The sequence below is a fragment of the Macaca thibetana genome, chromosome 6 (genome assembly GCF_024542745.1).
Source record: "Macaca thibetana thibetana isolate TM-01 chromosome 6, ASM2454274v1, whole genome shotgun sequence".
NCBI classification, from domain to species: Eukaryota; Metazoa; Chordata; class Mammalia; order Primates; family Cercopithecidae; genus Macaca; species Macaca thibetana.
In genome coordinates, this window is record NC_065583.1 from 47,587,324 (window position 1) to 47,601,654 (window position 14,331).

General features: G+C 53.6%; 1 protein-coding gene across 1 annotated transcript in view; it reads left to right on the plus strand.

The window, feature by feature from the left end:
- Nucleotides 1-14,331, plus strand: part of VDAC1 (voltage dependent anion channel 1) — a 394,265-nt gene that overhangs the window by 250,801 nt on the left and 129,133 nt on the right. The window lies entirely within an intron of this gene.

The following is a 14,331-nucleotide window of genomic DNA, read 5'->3' on the forward strand; positions in this document are numbered from 1 at the left end:
ACTGCAGCCTTGGTTTGAACTGTATGGTGCTCAGCCTCCAGTGCGCCCTGTGCTTTGAACTGGGGGCTTCCTAGGGCTTGGGGCTGCTTGAGGCTGTGCTCGGACCCCAGGGAACCGGCAGCGTTGGGACTCCGCGGCGCTGTCGCGGCTCTTGCCCCATCCTCCATCCCTGTGCCAATCAGAGACTTCCCTCTAGACTGCCTGCATACAGCGCGAACACAAGCCTACCCCCCTTCGCACCTTTATTGAGCTCCGGTTGCATGCAGAGCTTGTACATCACACATCTGTGACGGGCCCCTCGGGCAGGCGACGGCTCTGAGCCGCGAACACAGCCAAGAGCATCAGACCTCAGCCGATCCTCCAAGTCCCAGCCCCTGCTACTCTCCCAACTCGGTACCATGACTAGAACCTGCATCCCGGAGACTCAGAGCTTTGGGCAGCCACGTGGGCGCGGGATTCCGACGTGGATCCCTCGTCCACAGCAACTCCACCCTAGAAGTCGCATTTAGGGAGCACATGACTCTCAAGTTGACCCTGGCCTGACTAATCCTCTAACCCTCGCTCGATCCAGGCTGAAACATCTAGATTTGCGGAGCGCGGGAAAGTGCCTGGATTCCAGCGCATCTGCATAGCACCCGGGTCTGCGTCCACGCGGGCCTCCACGGCACACTTGGCCTGGCTCAGCCACTGAATCTACAAAAGACGCTGGTCCTTTGGATCGCGATGCAGTCAACCGCAGCCCCCCTAGCAGGTTTCTGTGCTGAACTCAGTGTAGACGCTCAGGCCTCTTCTGAGAGCAGTTGGAATAGAGGGTATTTGCGGCAGGGCGGGGTATTGGACGCCTGTCCCGCTGAGGGCCCCACAGGACCCCTGGCAGCGGTGCAAAGCCGGGCCGGAAGACAGCCGTGCCTCCCTCCGGGTCCAGGCCAGGCGTGGCTGGCTGCGGATCAAAGAGCCAGGGCATGCTTCCCTGTGTTCAGATCCTATCTGTGCCGCCCAGCGGGGTACCTCGGACACCACAACCCCCTCCCCCGCCACCTCCGGGCTAGAGTGCCCACTTTTCCTCCTTTCCCCAGGCCGGGGCTGGGGGGTGGCATGGGCACGAGTGCTCAGTTTGGTGATAGAGATGAGGGGGAGAGGTCTCCCCAGCCTCCTCCCAGGGTGGTCTTGCCGCTCAGTCTCGCCTCATCTGCTCCGGATTGGCGGGGAAGGGGGGGCTCGACCCTGCCCGGAGGGGAGAGGCACAGGGACAGGGTCTCAGAGCCTCCCCCACCTCAGCTCCTAAGGTTATAGGTAGGGTCTGGCTTGGGGTGAGCCTCCTCTGGGACAGCTGAAAGGGAATCTGGATCTGCCCAACCCAATGGCTTTAGGGGTCCTGTGTTTGTAGGGAACCCTGGTTCTGCAGGAACCTTCTCCAGAATAGCTGTCCCCAGACCCATGAGTTCCCCCGACACAGACCAGTGGAGGCTGACGTGTTCCCCAGTCCTTGGAGAAAGGAGAGAATTCAGAACAACAGTGAGGTTTTTTTTGTTTTGTTTTGTTTTCTCAATAAGGTTAAAACTTTCCAGCTTGGTATTAGCCTTTAATCAAGGATTATGCCCTTATTTATTGGTGTGAAAACATCCTTTCTTTACTAAAATGATGGTGGGACAAGTTTATTTTTTCATGTCCTTATTTGGCAAAAGAAAATAAGGAACATTTTTTTCCCCATCTGTTAACTCCCCCACCCTCAAGTTTCTTTGGACATTTTATAGTCTGGGAACAACCGTCCTATGGGGTCATAGCTCCAACTCCCCACCCTGCTGGCTGGAACCAGAGGAGAGGGTGGGTGAGTAGGGAGAGTAGGGCTGTGAGGAGGAGTGAGGGAGAGAAAGGCTGAGTCACAGGCATCCACAGCCACACTGAAATCAGTCTGAAGGCTTGCTAAGGGATCATCTACTGTGTACCTAGCCCTGGCTTGGGCTGTGGAGAGGGAAGGACTAGAGGTGTCTGCCTTCCAGGAGCCTTTGGTTGCTTTGAGAAGCTAAAGAGTTATTAGAACCAATTTAGGTGCTAGAGTAGTCTATACAGATAGTGCACAGAAAGAGCTCAGATATGGTGAGATCAGCGTGGACTGGAGTAGTCAGGATGGCTTCCCGAAGGAGGTAGAGTTCATGTAGGCCTGGATGGCTTAGGAGGGTTTGGAAAGCTGGGAAGGAACAAGAGCTCTGACTTGTTCCCCAGAAGTTGGTGCAGCCCCGCAGGACCCCCTTGTCCAGGCAGCACTGATTCCTTCGCCATCATCTGCACAATGACCAACCTCATATACTGAGTGATTGCTATGTGCCAGGCATCCTGTCAAGAGCTTCACACACATTATCTCATTTAGTCATTACACCAACCCTATGACATAGGGACTCGTATCCCCATTTGACTAATGAGGAAACTGAAGCTCAGAGAGGTTAAGTCACCTAAGTTCTCACAGCTTGAAAATAAAGGTGTCAGAATTCGAAACCCAGGCAGTCTGACTCCTGAGCCCACACCCTAACTGTCACTCTAGTGTTCCATTATGATCCCTAAAATTCCAGAGGAAGTCCTTATTTGCTTTGTGGTCTTGGCAGATAAATGCTGACAGATAAGCTGTCACTAATCTGGAGCCCTGACTTTCTGGGTGGCTCATGTTGCATGAGGGGGGCCATCTATAGGATTAGGGAATCATCTTGGTGGTCTGTATAGGGTGGCCCAAGACCTTTGCTGGCAGAGAGGGCCTAGAATCTCTCCCCTGAGCCAGACAGATCTCAGTGTGTACCGTCTCTCTCCTGAGTCCACCCGAGGCCACCTGTTCTGGGAATTGACTCAGATCACATACAGAGATGATAGACACTGGGGTTCTTCCACAGGGTAGTGAGTGGAATCTGCTGTAGTTGCCCCCCTGGAGGTGACCAGGGAGTTTCAGGACCAGGGCCAGTTGCAAGGAGGCCCCAAAGTCTTCTGGATTCATCCAGACCAGGCCAGAGCTGGTGATTTAATAAGGCTTCATCTTCATTCTAATGAACTTGCACTACTCAGATGCTGGAAACAGGACTAAGTCAGGACTCCCAAGGCTTGAGGGCTGTTGGAGCAAAAGAGCTCCAGCTTTAGATTTGGGCAGTCTTAAGTTTCCATCTCTGCCCTGCCACTTACTAGCTGTGGGACCCCCAGCAGATTGCTGACCCTCTCTGAGCCTCAGTCTCCCCATAGGTTAAATGGGTATCATATGCGGGCCTGCCCTGCTCTGTTGGAGTGCAGTTGAGATGAATCACTGTACCCTAGTGAAGAGCTTAGCACAGCGCCTGGTGCATTCCAAGTGTCTAATGGGTGTTCTTGAAGGAGATATTTTTTGGAAGTTGTTAGGCTAATTGGCTCTTCATGTAACATCATGTAAATCATCTGAATGTTCTCATGGCCTGAGCCCACTTAATCATGGCTAAAGCTGAAAATATACATTTCCTTTCCTTTTCTTCCAAGCTCCTTTAACATGAAAGGCCCGCGTAAACTCTCTGACCTTTTCTAACAGGGAGACCCTTGAAATGTGGCATTTCCAGAAAACGGCTCAAAGGAGCCCCAGATGGATTTAGTAAATTACAGCAAGGAGAGGTTGTGAGCGGCGTCTCTTCCTGCTCACCAGCCCGCCTGGCATCCTGTTGGGGCTTGCCCAAAGCCGCCTGGAGGTTGGGCTGCTGGCTCTGGGCAGGAGCACTTCCCATGGAGCATCCTCTCAGGGCAAAACCCGGTCACAGGTCCTAGAGGTAGACTGTGGTTTGTTACTAGAAACACAGTTTGCTTTCTGGAAACTTTGTGTACTTTCACTGTTTGTTGAGGCGTATGTGTCCGTGTGTGTGCATGTAGGTGGTTGTGACCTACAGAAAAGCAAGCACACACAATTGCTGGGATGCTGCTACTCTGCATCAGGTACCAGGCAGCTGCCCTTAAAATGAAGCAAGGGAGGCCAGGCGCGGTGTCTCATGCCTGTAATCCCAGCACTTTGGGAGGCCGAGACGGGCAGATCACAAGGTCAGGAGATTGAGACCATCCTGGCTAACATGGTGAAACCCCGTCTCTACTAAAAAATACAAAAAAAAAGTAGCCGGGCATGGTGGCGGGCGCCTGTAGTCCCAGCTACTCTGGAGGTTGAGGCAGGAGAATGGTGTGAACCCGGGAGGCGGAGCTTGCAGTGAGCTGAGATCGCCACTGCACTCCAGCATGGGTGACAGAGCGAGACTCCGTCTCAAAAAAAAAAAAAAAATGAAGAAGGGGGCTTTGGGGTCAGTTCTTTCTTCATAAGGAAGGAAGGACTCTTCTGTGGGTTCTCCCCTCCTGCTCTATCCCTCGGACTTCATGCAATAACCAAGAATTGTTATTAAAATAAAGACTTAATAACAAAATTGGCAGTTCATATTTCCTGATGAAATCCTAAGGAAATTTGGCCACATTGGCTTGAGAGGTGACGGGCAAATTATGAGAAGAGCTGCCCCAGAGGTTCACAGGGCTTGTTAGGACTATTTCCCATGGGTTATTTTTCCCGCATTGTGCCAGCCATTGTTCCTGATGAATGGGATTGGGGTTCCCTCACCAGAAGGAAAAATCAGGCTTGAATTTCCCCAGGAAGGGGTCTAGAGTCAGAGACACCAAGGTGGCGACAGCAAAGGCAAGCGTGGAGTGGCCACTGTGTGCCAGGTCCTAGGCTGCCAGGTGTACCCATTGTCTTAGGGGTTGGGAGTGCCAGCCTATGTCCTGGTCCCTGATCCAACACTGGCTTGCCAAGTGAACTCAAGTCAGTCCTCTGCCTTCTTTGGGCCCAAATTCACCTGGAAACTGCAGATGCCTCTAAGTTCTTTTTTTTTTTTTTTTTTTTTTTTTTTTTTTTTTTTTTAGATGATGGAGCCTCGCTCTTATTGCCCAGGCTGGAGGGCAGTGGCACCATCTCAGCTCACTGCAACCTCTGCTTCCCAGGTTCAAGTGATTCTCCTGCCTCAGCCTCCCCAGTAGCAGGGTTTCGCCCATGTTGACCATGCTGGTCTCAAACTCCTGACCACAGGTGATTCACCTGTCTTGGACTCCCAAAATGCTGGGATTACAGGCGTGAGCCACTGTGTCTGGCCAGGTGCCTCTAAGTTCTAAGGATGCCATGAAGAGCTTACGGCTTTGAGACTGGAGGTGAGAGACAAGAGGCGTCACAAATGCAGCAGGAGGTGGAGCACACCAAAGCCCAGTGTTCACATGGGAGTCGCCTGCAGTTTCACAGAGGGATGCACCCGCACTAAATCCTATGCGGGCTGGGGAGACAGCCTCAGACACTTTGAGAGAGGAATGTCTTATTGAGAAAGAACTATCAATATTGCTTTTTGAGACAGGGCTATACAGGGCTTTGTTGCTTATCCCTAGGGCCTGGCACAGAACTGGCAACCTGCAGTGCTCAGAGGTTTTTGGATGGATGGCTGAATGGAAGGATGGATCATCCATAGCAGTGATCACTTAGAATCCAGGGAGTAGTTAGCAGGCCCCCATACCTGCCGTCAGGCAACTCACCATCTTGTGGAAGACATCAGGCCCAAAAGAGGCTTTGAGAGCCAGGGGTTCAGAAACCCTCCTGGCTGTTTTATGCATGTCATGGCACACAACATGGCAGTTAGGGAGGACTTCCTGGAGGAAGGAGGTCCTAGGTCAGCCTAGGAGAGAAGAGGGATTAAAGATGATGTGGCCTTTTTCAGGTGGGGCAGTAAGCCACACTCTGGGTGATGGTGGACTTTGACCCCATAGGGTCCCTGGGACCTAGGTGAACTAGGTCCTGGGTCCTGGATGGAGAGTGTGGCCATCCATTGAACCTTGCCTAGAGTGGCACCTTTTCATGTCCCAGTTCCTGCAGTCCTCCAATCCCTGCCACCTGGGACAATTCCTCCAAGCATTCCCTCCCCAGGACACTGGCTCTCCCTGTCTGCCCCCTCTCCTAGAATAGACTACCTCCCAGTATGTGACCCACTGCCTTGCATGGGGCTTCAAGACTTTCTTGGCTCAGTGCCCCAAGGAAAGCTCACCCTCTTATCCCATATTCACCCCTCTCCAGCCCAGGACAACCATAGTAGGGGAAGGAGCAACAGGATGTGATGGGCAGGATAAATTTGACGAGGACCTATACCAGATCCTGTAGTCACTGCTTACCACACCTCTAACCAGGCCTCCCTCCTGCCCAAATGGATTCTCACTTCTTGGGATCATGGCACCTTCATCTGTGCCCTTGCTGAATACTAACATGGGCCAAGCATACTGTGGCACTTAATAAATGCTTTCTGCCCAGGGGATAGGGCTGTTGCATAATGGTTCACTGTGTGGGGGTTGGGAGTGGGGACGGACGGGTTTCCAGTTCATTTGTTAGCTGGGCATTCTGCAGTCAGAGGCGTCTCTGTCTTTTTTATTTTTTATTTTTTTTTTTTGAGACGGAGTCTCGCTCTGTCGCCCAGGCTGGAGTGCAGTGGCCGGATCTCAGCTCACTGCAAGCTCCGCCTCCCGGGTTTACGCCATTCTCCTGCCTCAGCCTCCCGAGTAGCTGGGACTACAGGCGCCCGCCACCTTGCCCGGCTAGTTTTTTGCATTTTTTAGTAGAGACGGGGTTTCACCGTGTTAGCCAGGATGGTCTCGATCCCCTGACCTCGTGATCCGCCCGTCTCGGCCTCCCAAAGTGCTGGGATTACAGGCTTGAGCCACCGCGCCCGGCCGCGTCTTTGTCTTTTTAAGGCCCATCCCTGGTCTCTCCCTAATCCAGGAAGCCTCCCTGCCTCCCCAGGTCCACAGAGATCCTTTTTCCTTTCAGGAACCTCATTGCCTTTAGAATTGAAGCCACCATCATATCCTGAGCTGTTGGCCTCTGTTTCCTGTGAGTGAGTCTCCTGTCCCTCTGCTGCTGTGTCTTTGTTTTCTGTTGGTCAAGAGCTGAGCTTGAAACTCACAGCCTGGGTGTGAACTCAGCTTCTCCACTTACTCAGTGTGAGCAGGACCTTGAGCAAGCCACCTCCTTCTTGGAGCCTTCTTTTTCTCATCTGTTGAGTGGGGGTAAGAGTGATACTTGTCTCAAATAGCTGGGAAGATGGGATGAGTTCCTGCTTGTAGAGTACTTAGCCCAATGTCTAGGGCAGAGTAGATACTTGCTGAGTGGTGACTGTTGTCACTTATTATTATTGTTCCCAGGCAGCAGGGCTGAGCTCAGAACCAGGCCTGTTATGGTGCTTAGCATCTGTTGCCTGAGCAAGCAGCTGCCTTTGCAATCCTGCAATCTTGCAAGGGTCATGGGTGGAGAGTGGGGACCAGGGTGGGAAGGCACCAGGAATCTTGCTTTCTGAGGCCAGGCTGAGGCTGCCAGGACGTTCAGCCTGAGTGGTGACTCCTCTTGCCAAGAGATGGCCATCTCCAGATGTCTGCAGGCCGGAGGAGCCGGCTGGCCATGTGGGGGCCTGGGGGCAGAGACAGGACTAATGGGAGGAAATTACACAGAGAGATTTCATCTCGGCTTGAGGAAGCACGTCTAGCAGTCAGAGCTGGCCAGCCATGGCCCGCCCGGGCTGCAGCAGAGGCAGTGAGCTCCCTGTCACCAGAGGTGTGTGAGCAGAGGCTGGGGGCTCTCTAGGGAGGGAAGTTGCAGAGGGGCTGTCTGCCCTCCTCGCCCCTCTGAGGCTGTGGGCAGTCCCTTCTACTTCCTGTGTGGCTCTGCCCATCGCTTGGCCCAGTTGAGCCTACTGCAGGCAGCTGACCAGCTGCAGGCTCTGAGGTGAGTGTGAGGGCAAAGGTTTGGACACCTCTGGCTCCAAACTGGGGCAGGAGGTTGGAGCAGGGGTGGTCACTGTAAGAGTCTGATCTCAGGGGGGCCTCATACCGACAACATCACCTTCTTTTTGGAGAGGCAGCCTAGTGTAGTGTCGGTAGGCCTTCTGGGGCCAGAGAGGACAGAGACCGGAGGGAGGGATTATTCTTAAGCCAGATGCCCCTCACGGGCTTCAACTTTTTCTAAAACCAGGAACTGGAAGGAGAAGGATGGGAAGAAACAGAAGAGAAGAGAGCCTGGGTTTCCATTTTGCTCCCACCACTTGGTAGCTCTGTGGCTTTGGCAGGTCACCCTTTTTTTGTTTGTAAGTCACTTACCCTATTTGTCACTTATCCTCTTCGGTATCATCTGTAAGATAGGATGACGGGCCGGGCGCAGTGGCTCACGCCTATAATCCCAGCACTTTGGGAGGCCGAGGTGAGTGGATCACGAGGTCGGGAGTTCGAGACCAGCCTGGCCAACATGGTGAAACTCCGTCTCTACTAAAAATACAAAAATTAGCTGGGCGTGGAGGCATACGCCTGTAGTCCCAGCTACTCGGGAGGCTGAGGCAGGAGAATTGCTTGAACCCAGGAGGCAGAGGTTGCAGTGAGCCGAGATCACGCCGTTGCACTCCAGCCTGGGTGACAGGACGAGACTCTGTCTCAAAAAAAAAAAGATAGGATGACAACACTGCCTGTCTCACTGGATTCTTGTGAGGATTAAACTGGTTACTGTTTTTAACGTATTTGGAAGAGTTTGTGGTCCTGTGTTTGTTAAATGTATACAAATTAACTGCCCAGCTCACCTATGCCTAGTATTATGCAAGGGGCTTCACATCAGTTACCTTGTTTGGTCTTTACCACATCCTCATGAGCTTAGAATGACTATTATTAGGGAAAGTGGACCCAAGAAGGTCAAGTTCCTTGCCCGAGGTCACACAGCTGGTAAAAGGCAGAGGGAAGGTTGAAACTCAGGATGGTCTGTCTCCAGAACCGGAGCTCTCCACCACTCAGCTCTGCCTATTCCAGGGCTGCAACCTCTCTACGGAGGTGAAGCGTCTACTGGATCACTTTTGACCAACAGCGCATCAGCCGGCAGAGGGATGAGGGGTGAACCAAGAAGGGCCCCTTCCCCCTCAGGCCGGAGAGATTCCTCTGACTAATTTACTGGGTGACTCCGATGGCAAACTGCAGCCCTGTTCCCTCCAGCTGAGTAAGCTCCGTTGTGGGGTTCTAGAGAGAGGGGGTTTCTGGTGTGGGCAGCTCCCAAAGCCAGATCAGGGCTTGACTGTGTTTGCCTGGGTAGGGGCACTGCCAAGGGAGCAGGGCCACCCCAGATGGCCTCCAGGACCGAGGCACAGGAGCTGGGAGACCCAGGTCCCCGTGCAGCTTCCCTGGGTGTGGGTGGTGGCTGCAGCCTAGGGTGTTTTGCTCACTCTCATTTTCTGTTTTGTCCCAACAGGACTCCGCCGTCTTACTCATGATTGGGTCCCCTGGGCAGAGCCAGGGCCTGGCAGAGAGCAGATGTCCAGTAAATACCTCTCGGCCCTAAGAATGACTGGGAACACTCAGGCAGTGGGAACACCTCCCTGTGTGTTATCTCATCTCATCCTCACAGCAGCCCAGAGAGGTAGGTCTTTTAACCCCATTTTACAGACGTGGAAACTGCGGCTCAGAGAGCGGAAGTGACTCGCCTAGGTCATACAACTCAAACTTTTGGGCTCCAAAGTTTTGGGGCTCCAAACTGACTCTAGTTCTGCAACCTACAGAGAGCTCGCCCTGTTCCTTTTGTGAGGATGGTGGTGAACGGCAGGAACCCCAAGTTATTGGAGGCCTCCCCTGGCCTCATTTAACACAGAGGAGCTCCTAGGAGATCACTGGGGTTGGTGTAATCAGCCAGCAGGGGGACAGAGCCTGGGGCTGCAGAGCTTCTGGTGGAGGTGGGGCATCTCAGGGTTGCTGATGGTCATCCATTCACGGAGCGAGTTATTTCCCAGCCTCTGCTGGGTGCCAGGGCTAGACAGGGCCATGCTCTCAGGAGCTCTCGGGAGGTAGGCTAGATGGGTCCAAGTCACTGTCCCAAGGTGGGGGCATCAGAGTGCTGCCTCACTTGCGGGGAATAGCATGCTGTTTATGGGAGACAGCATCAAGGAACCGCTTGGGACCCCTGCCCCCATGCCTGCAGACTTCAGAGCTGTCTGGGATCGGGCGTGGCAGGGCAGCTCCTCCGAGTGCATCCGTTGTGAGTGGTGAAAGTATATCTCCTCGCTTTGGGGTCACTGGTGGGCCCCTGCGGTTTTCCTTGTCAGTTTTGCTGTTTTTAGTCTTTGTTCACTGCTCTGTTATTACCGACATCTTAAAGGGTTTCCCCGTCGTGGTCAAGTTGGTCTTTTGTTTTTAGAATTTTAGAATTTCTCTCCCTTTCTCCTCTTTCTCCTCCTGGTCCATGGTTTTGTAAAAAGCTGAAGCAGGAGGTAGGTGGGGGCGGGGGGTTAAAAGCAATCCCACCCTGCATCCCTTGCCTCCCTGTCCCTATCCCCAACAGGCCCGAGGGGCCCCCAGGGTGGACCTAGCTCGGAGGGCAGCATCTTGGGGAGAGGGCACCCTTATAAACTGGAGATTCTTGTTCATGTTCTATGTGGAGCTTTGGTGCCTCTCGCCCTGCATGTACAAGACCCTTTGTGCGGTGATCCATCCATTCTCCTTCCCTCCAGGATTCTCACCCACTCAGGGATGCACGCCCACTGTGGGCAGCTGCCAGCACCTCTGCACCCGTTGACTGTAAGCAAGTCACCTCCCTTCTTGGGGCTTGTAGTGGCCTGGGAAAATTGGCATATTGGCAGAAACAGATGAGGGATGAGGGGAAGGGCTTTCATGGGGCCTCTCTCCTCATCCCTGATTCATTGTGGGACTGGTTCTGTGGCCAAAAACTCCCCTTCTGAAATTCACAGCCCCTTGGTTGGGGCGGGGGTTTCCTCAGTTGCAGCAGGCTGGGCCCTAGTGACGTAACTTGCCCGTTGTGGTGGATTTCGGGACCCAGGCCAGGACTCACAGTGGGCCGGGAGGGTCCCTCCAATCTACCCCTGGGGCTGGTGTCTGGTGCCTGGTTCTGAGAAGGTGGGAACTGAGGAGCTGAGGAAGCCCCAGGCCCTCAGAGATGAGCCTGCCTTTCTACCTCTACCTAGGAGCTGAGCAGTGCTCCTAGTGCCTCTTGCTCAGCCCTGCTCCTAGGACCTCAAACTGGGGAGGGACAGAAGTCCCACGGCTTTTTGCCTCGGCTCCTCCTGCTACAAGATAGTGTGGTATTCTGGCCTGTGCCTGAACTACTCACGCTTGTGTGGCGGCGCGCTGGTAAACATTTCGTTTTATGTTTGAGGATGAGATTCAAATCTGCAGGGGGGAAGCACTTAAAAACAACCCTTTAGCTGCTGGGACTTATACCTGAGACAAGCTCACAGTTTGTCTGCATTTTCAAGCGTGAGAAATGCTGTCTGGGCCTTTCCTTTGCGCCCACAGAAAGTCTCGAAGTACTCAGGGCACCAGCTCGAAGGCTGGTGGGGAGCTGAACTATGAGGCTCGTGCAGATGGGAGTAGACCTCTCTTGCCACGGCAGGTGCCAGAGCATCCAGAGAACCAAAGGTGTCAGTTGGTGTGAAGTTAAAAAATGACACCAGGCCAGGCGCGGTGGTTCATGCCTGTAATCCCAGCACTTTGGGAGGCTGAGGCTGGCGGATCACAAGGTCAGGAGATCGAGGCCATCCTGGCTAACACGGTGAAACCCCGTCTCCACTAAAAAATACAAAAAAATTAGCCGGGTGTGGTGGTGGGCGCCTGTAGTCCCAGCTACTTGGGATGCTGAGGCAGGAGAATGGCATGAACCTGGGAGGCACAGCTTGCAGTGAACCAAGATCATGCCACTGCACTCCAGCCTGGACAACAGAGCGAGACTCCATCTCAAAAAAATAAAAAAGAATGACACCAGCCTGGCACAGTGGCTTATGCTTGTAATACCAGCACTTTGGGAGGCTGAGGTGGGCGGATCACTTTGAGCCCAGGAGTTTGAGACCAGCCTGGGCAACATGACAAAACCCCATCTCTACAAAAAATACAAAAGTTAGCCAGGCATGGTGGTACATGCCTGTAGTCCCAGCTACTCGGGAGGCTGAGGTGGGAGGATGGCTTGAGCCTGGGAGGTGGAGGCTACAGTTAGCTGAGATTGCACCACTGCACTCCAGCCTGGATGACAGAGCCAGACCCTGTTTCAAATCAATCAATCAATAAATAAAAGAATCCTACCGTCTGGACAGGGCGTGGGGTCATGATGTGCCCGGAATAGCAGAGACTCTGAGCTGAGCCTGCCCTCAGAGGGGAGGGACTCCTGCGGGAGGGGCAGAGGCCTTGGGAGCAGAGGCTGGGGTTTGGTCCTCTCTGTCCCACCTTTCCTGGAACCAGCCTTGAGCATCAAAGAAAGAGACTCTAACAACTCCCTGAGAACTCAGGGAGACTCAAGAGAACACTAGGACCTCCAGACAAGCACCCAGGGGAAACTGAAGCCCAGAGGCAGGGACCCTCCTCGGCCCCATAGCCCAAACTCAGGAAATCTTGAAACATACAGCAAAGTAAAACAAGCCAGAAAACCCAGAACACCCATGTCATGAATTGACCGTGAGTTGCTTTTGTAATTAAAAATATATATATATTTAATGTTTTTATTTTATTTTTTTTTTTGAGACAGAGTTTCACTTTTGTTGCCCAAGCTAGAATGCAATGGCATGATCTCGGCTCACTGCAACCTTCACCTCCCGGGTTCAAGCGATTCTCCTGCCTCAGCCTCCCAGGTAGCTGGGATTACAGGCATGCGCCACCACACTCGGCTAATTTTGTATTTTTAGTAGACACGGGGTTTCTCCACGTTGGTCAGGCTGGTCTCGAACTCCCGATCTCAGGTGATCCGCCTGCCTCGGCCTCCCAAAGTGCTGGGATTACAGGTGTGAGCTGCCGCGCCAAGCCTAATATTATTTTTATTTTTATTTTTTTTGAAACGGAGTCTCGCTCTGTCGCCTAGGCTGGAGTGCAGTGGCCGGATCTCAGCTCACTGCAAGCTCCGCCCCCTGGGTTTACGCCATTCTCCTGCCTCAGCCTCCCGAGTAGCTGGGACTACAGGTGCCCGCCACCTTGCCCGGCTAGTTTTTTGTATTTTTTAGTAGAGGCGGGGTTTCACCGTGTTAGCCAGGATGGTCTCGATCTCCTGACCTCGTGATCCGCCCGTCTCGGCCCCCCAAAGTGCTGGGATTACAGACTTGAGCCACCGCGCCCGGCCAATATTATTTTTAAAATACAGGTGGAAATAAAATCTTTGGGGTAGGGGGTCCGCGGGGGGAGCTGGGGAGTCTGCTCCATTCACACCACCAGTGCACCCACTGCCCTGGCCCCGGATTACCCGGTGGGGTGGCCGGTTCCGCAGCCTCCTCCCTTCTCAGCCCAGGGGAGGCCTGGAGTCCCCCGCAGAGTGGCGGGGGCTGCTCACAGACTCCCCCTGGTGGCTGGATTTGGAAGGGGTCGTGCCTCTGAACTGCAAGAGTGGGAAGTAACCAGGGTGATGTTTGGACCCCGGGACCCTCAAAAGGAAACCGCTCCCCCGTGCCTACCGTCACAGCTGCTGCCGCTGAATAGTGGAGGATGGGCACGCAGTCTCGTTCTAGTCACCAGGGAGCTGCGACAGCGTTCTCGCCTGGGCTCCGAAGTTGGCCTGGTTGCCAGCATATCGGTTCCCATGACTCCTAGAAGGGTGTCTCTTGGAATGAAGTTGCTAACACGGGGCCTAATGGGAGGGCCAGGCTGCATCTGAGCCCTGGCAGCTGCTCAGCAGTTCTGAGACTCCTGCTGGAGCTCTACCTCAGTGTGACACACAGCTGGCGAGGACCCCAGTGAGGGATGGCACAAGGTGTCCCTGAGAGTGATGCAGCGGTCAGGAGTCTCGACCCTACTGTGGCTCAGCTACTCAGGCTGGTAGGACAATAGCAATAACAATGGTGACAGGAACAACGTTAACTCACATTTATGGAATACCTCCTGTGCTGACACTGGTGAAGCTCACAACAGCTCACAGTCCAGGACTCTTTGTGTTTTTTTGAGACAGAGGAGTCTCAAATTGCACGCCCAGGCTGAAGTGCAATGGTGGATCTCGGCTCACTGCAACCTCAGCCTCCCGAGTAGCTGGGACCACAGGCATGCACCACCACGCCCAGCTAATTTTTTTGTAGTTTTAATAGACATGGAGTTTCACCATGTTGGCCAGGCTGGTCTTGAACTACTGATCTCGGGTGATCCGCCTGCCTCGGCCTCCCAAAGTGCTGGGATTATAGGCATGAGCCACCGCGCCCTGCCAATCCTGTGTTTCTTAATTAACAGCATCATCTTCCAGGTGAGAGAATTAGGGGCTTGGAGGAAGGAAGTGCCCGAGGTCAGGCCCCTGGAAACTGAGAGGAGCAGGACTTGAAGCCATGCTGGTCCCTTGAG